Raw genomic sequence first — 5,800 nt, forward strand, 5'->3', positions numbered from 1 at the left:
AAAAATATTAATAGACATCACACATTAAACATCGGTCACTGATGCCACTGATGTCTCAAGTATAATAGACATCAACCCGCATTTATTAGATGTCTTTCAATTTTTAAGACATCATTTATTTGGAAACCGATGTCTTAAGTTGAGTTTTAAAAATTGAACGCGCGGCCTCCCCAATTATTTCCCCCCCTTAACCAAATTTTTACTCCCTCCTTGGACAATTTTTGGTTTCCCCCTCTCAAATTAAAAAAAAACTAAAAACTAAAAAACTAAAAAACAAATATTGTCTCGTTCTCACTCTCTCTCACATCTCTCTCTCTATCTATCTTTGTCTCCCTCTCCCATATCTCTCTCTGGTGAATTTGAATAGATCCATAGGTGGTGAAATGGCGTTGGTTTCACCGAATTCAAAAGATTCATCTTCACTCCCTTCTAGATCCAGAGAATCCAATTACTGCCGCAAATAGAAATCTCTGTGATTTCTCTTATGCTCAACTTAATCTCTCTCCCGCCTCCCTCTATATACACAACATCCTCAATTTAATTCTATATGCATCTGTTTTTTTTAATTTTGTTATAGTTTCTTGAGATTGTATGACCGAGACGATATTGATACTATTGGGCTTGATGATGCTGCTGCCAGTCTTGGTATTCTTCATGATACCTCCTCTATTTATTTTATTTCTCGATTTAATTTTTATTAAATTAATTTAGAATATTTTTTTGATTTTTTACTTTAATTGGCGAGGTCTTATATGTTGAATTGTGTAATTTTTGTTTTTATGTGAATTGTATTGAATATCGTGTTGATTTTTTTTTGTAATTGGTTTAATTTTAGGTGTTGAGAGGCGAAGGATCTATGATATTGTTAATGTTCTTGAAAGCATTGGTGTAAGATATATAGTTTCTCGTTTCTCTCCTTTCTTTCCATTTATGTTATTTGGTTTAGGGGAATTTTCTGATTTTGATATTGATATGCAGTTGCTTACCAAGAAGGCCAATAATCGTTATTTATGGAAAAGGTTTGGAATCATTCCAAAAACTCTAGAGCTGCTTAAGGTGTTTACTTTATCCAACTTGTACTTTTATAAAGAACTTGATTATTGAACTTGGTCGAATATCCTTTGATTGTATATGTAATAACGCGATTCGTATTTTAGGCGGATGCACTCTCCAACCCAACCAAAGAGCAACTGGTTGATGTAGTTCAGAGGCATTTCATGATGATGGTAATTTATACATTTTCTGTAATAATCTTTTTGAATTTCGAACTTGCTAACTGTCATTATATAAAAAATATAAATATTGTCCCAAAACTCTCCTCATGTTTAAGAGTGTTGGGGTTTAGACCAGTCATAAGATTGTTCTGGAAACTGATATATAGTGTATGCTTAATTTTTCTAACCAAATAATATTAGTTTTTGGTTTCTGCAATTTAAAGTTCCAGTAATATACTACATATATGTATTAACTTTAAACAATTTATATGTTGTTGGTGAAGCAATTGGACGAGTTGCAGGTCATACCGGGGTTTTTGCAGTTTGCTAAGTGATTGAGGATTGTGTGTAAATGACAACTAATATTGTCTCTTCCGGTAACAAACTTGGGTTTGTTTACAAGATCCAATAAATTTCCCTTTTCGGAACTTTTCTTTTTCAAGATTGATTTAGTACAGTTTAGCATGCATAATATTAATGTGTTTCATGGAAAACATCAAATGCTTGTTTGATAGTCACTAAGATGAGCTGCACGGTTTGGCAGTTTTACAGTGTGAACCCTAATGTCTTTAGTTCTGTAAATATATATTGAAAATTTATTTTGTCTGTGGCATAGTCTCCTAGAGAAGGAAATATGCATGTAATTATTTTCTAAGGTTGTCTCTGTTAAGCACTCTGTTTTGAAAGGTTTTCATACTTTCTAGTTGAATAACAGAGTTTTATTGTTTGGGAAGGTTTTGATTCATTCTTTGGGCCATATATTTCTGAACTGTGTTTCGATTTGAGTTGTGGTTGGGGTGTTGAATGGTGCATTGGTAGTGATGTCACTACTGTCTTTATATATTTCTAGAAATAGATTCTAGTTTCCTGATTAAGGCGATTAAAGATGATTATCACGTCAAACACGAGGAAAATGCCACTTCGATAAGTGAGGTTTAGATCAAGGAAACTTGTTATCAAGCATGCTCTAGTTCATCTTTTCCATGTTTACAGGTTATCATCAAACAATTGGGAACATATTGTAAGCAATTAGGTAAAGCTTAATTAGCAACTAAAAACTACAAAAGCAGTAATAAAGTGGTCCACTTAAGGATCATCAAGAAGTGTAAGAACAAAGAACTGGGCATCACTCGTCAACTTTCAATTTTGAAGTGATATATATATATATATATGAACAATTGCATCATTTTGTTTCTAACTGTGAGTTGTACACTGTTTTGCAGGAAGATTTATGGAAGCAAGTTTTCCCTGTCAGAATTGAGGTCCGCTCTTGAGTTGTCTTGAGGTGAGTTTCAAGTCACTTGTACCTACATTAATGTTTTCAAGTTTATGCTTTTTTAAGATGATTACAATGTTCTTACTTTGGCCAGAATGTATTCGAAGAAGATGGAGAATTATATGGGAAAAAAGGTCTATCTCTTTGGTTGTACAAAACATGAGTTATCATTACATATAAATCATCTTTTTCTAGCATATCGTTTATGCTCATACTTCAATTAGTGTCAAATTATTTATGTTCTGCTTGTAGCTGAATTGGTATTTTTCAATAGGCAAATTAAACAATTAGTAAAAATTTCCAACACTTTTTACAGACATATTTTGGAACAAATCTAGGTAAATAATAGTATTGGAGATGTAAAAATGGTAGATTTTTTTGAACTTGCAAGTTTGTGATTTGTTTTCTTAATGTAGTATACTCTACATGATTATAATAGATCATAAAGTAATGTACTTCATAACTATATTAGATCTCACTACAGAACAGTACATTAGAAGGGTTTACTTGCTATTCAATAATCATATTGGGTTTACTTGATATTCAATAATCATAACACTGAAATCTCAAGCTGCATAAAATTTCAGTGGTACTTTTTGTTTGGCAAGTAACTCTTAGCTGTCACCCAACTCACGTCTTTTAAACTTACTGCATTTAGGAAAATTAGATTGTAGTGCTGTAAAGTTTATAAATTTTTGTTGCCTCTTACCCTTTTTGTTATCGTGCAGGTTGAATATCCCTTTCCACCTTCTGATAAGATAGGCATCAACTCAGTACAAAGGGAGGTTGAAGAAATTATTCTCGATATTTATGTTAGCAGGGATGGCTTAGCAAGCATATAACAATATTTTGGTTTTGAATGATTCTGTAATAAAACTAGATACTTGATATTTATGTTGCTGAATATAAGTGTTTAGTTAGTACATTGTTTAAATGCTTTCAATGAATAAATATTGATGTCAAAAAACCAATTGTACATCACTTTTAATATATAAATAATGATGTCTCAAAGGCAATTGTACATTAGTTTTAGTAAAGAAAAACTGATGTCAAAAAAGTTGATATACATTGCTTTTTCCTAAAAACTGATGTCAAAGGCTAACATGTTCAACTCTAAAAGGAACATAGACATCACTTTGTTTGTGATACAACTAATGTCTAAGTGCCAACATAGACATCACCTTTTACTAAGTAAATTGATGTTTAATATTAGACTTTACATCACCTAATTGAAAATATTCGATGTCTATGTGGAAAAAAAATATAGCCCATTATATGTTTAATTTGTTGTAAAAGGTATAATTTATTTATTAAATTATTTATTTCTAATGTTTTTTGTAAAAAATAATGCATGGACATCAGTTTCTTTGCCAGAAACGATGTCTAAGCAAGTAAAGACATCGGGTTATGGCCGATGTCTAGAATAGACATCACCGACATCAACATCGGTTGCCAAACAACATAGACATCGGCCGAAAACCGATGTCTATGGACATTTTTATTGTAGTGTTTGAACAAATAAACTACAGTGAAATGCTTATAGAATATAGCTTGATATGTTTCTATGAAAATAAACTTGCTTAGTTTTTTGTTCTAATTGCTACACTTGGTTTATATATTACCAAGTTTACATGATAATAAGACAATATAATAAAATAAAATATATCTAGTCTAACTCCATGCTGCTTCACTACTCTATTCCGGCATCTTTGAATATCTTCACAATTGCATGGAAATGGTAATGCTTCTTTGTTCTCAAATTCCTGCTTAACAGGCTGCCACATTCCTTTTGTAAACACCCAATGCATGTGACTGTGTTGTCACTATCAATAGCTATTTGAATTTGATCATCCGTCGGGAGCTTTGTTGATCATCCGTCGGAGTCTTTGTGAACCATCCGTCGGGAGCCTTTTATGTCACTTGACTCCATTTCATTTATACAGAATTGCAAGACATCTTATATTTATAATTAGTCACCCTATTCTGTATATCCACTAGTAGTCAACATGACTCATATACTTCTACAGAATCTACACAATGTTGCTTGCAGAAATGTGCTACAAAACTTATTTGTTACATAAGCTACTCACTCGATGGATATTAATCTGTTATCCGTCGGGACTAAAAACTTCATCCGTCGGGACTATATTAGATCATCCGTCGAGTGCTACAAATTTCACTAAGTTAAATCTACTAAGGTGTTTTGTTTAATTTATCATCAAGTTCACAACATATTCCTAACAACATTCCAAATTTTGTTTTTTCCATATCCCAAGATTTTTCCTAGGTTGCCATCTCCATAAGAAGCAATTGGGCCAGCTTTCTCCTCAAATTCTGATAGTAGGGATTTATAACCAGTCATATTTCCTGAGTATCCACTGTCCAAGACTATAGAATTTCTCCTGTTTCCCTGCAATTAGTATTTGAAATCAGTTAGTATTTTTAAGGACCCAAACTTGCTTGGATCCTTTGGGCTTTTTAAGTTTGTTAACATATGCGGTAGAAGACTTCATATCAGAGTTTATTTTAACATTCTTACTATCAGTATTTACACATGCACAAATAGATTTTGCTTTATTTAAAGAGGGTTTCAGTTCATAATAATTATAATATAAACTGTGATACTCTTTACATGTATAAATAGAGTGTCATACACCACCACAATGAAAACAAGGACTTTGAGGTTTATATCTAACTGTTCTATTCCTAAACTCTGATTTGGGAGGAACATTATTTATCTCTTTATTCTTCCTATAAGAATTAGCAACATAACTAGTACTACCATAATTCAAGCATGTTTTTCTAGGTTCATTGGGAGCAGTTACATAGTTGCCATTCTTATTAACACCTACTTTGTCATTCATGTTTTTCCTAGACTTTTTCTCCTTGTTTTTTATGTGTAAATCCTTCAGCTTTTGCTTAAGTTGTTTCCGAGTCATTAAACCAATATTTACTGATCTTGTGTGAACTTGTTCACTCTTATCAGTATTTAAGTTTGATCTAAGTGTTGAGGTTGAACCTACCTCATTAACTGACTTAACACCATCAACACTTGGATTAAACTTAATGGGCTTCAACTAAACCTTGTTCAGTTTGACCTTATTATCAGTATTTACTGGTTTAGTTTTCTCAGTTTCTTTTCCAATTTTCTTGTTAGAATTAGATCTATTAGCATATCCTAATCCTGATCCTAAACAGCCATTCTCTAAAATTTCCTGAGTTGTTTTTCCTAAGTTAGTCCAAAGCTTAATAACATTTCTTTCTTTAGTTAACTCCTTTTCTAGATGAGCATGCTTTTCTAACAATTTTT

The 5,800-nt window shown here is 32.2% G+C and overlaps 1 long non-coding RNA gene across 1 annotated transcript; it reads left to right on the plus strand.

Moving 5' to 3' along the window:
* The first annotated feature begins 1,533 nt into the window (after window positions 1–1,533).
* Window positions 1,534–3,319, plus strand: LOC141706119 (uncharacterized). Its single transcript, XR_012568650.1, has 3 exons — window positions 1,534–1,591; window positions 2,438–2,499; window positions 3,219–3,319. It is a non-coding gene; the product is annotated as an uncharacterized LOC141706119 (long non-coding RNA).
* The last annotated feature ends 2,481 nt before the right edge of the window (window positions 3,320–5,800 follow it).

This window comes from Apium graveolens, chromosome 2, assembly GCF_009905375.1.
Source record: "Apium graveolens cultivar Ventura chromosome 2, ASM990537v1, whole genome shotgun sequence".
In the NCBI taxonomy this organism is placed as follows: domain Eukaryota; kingdom Viridiplantae; phylum Streptophyta; class Magnoliopsida; order Apiales; family Apiaceae; genus Apium; species Apium graveolens.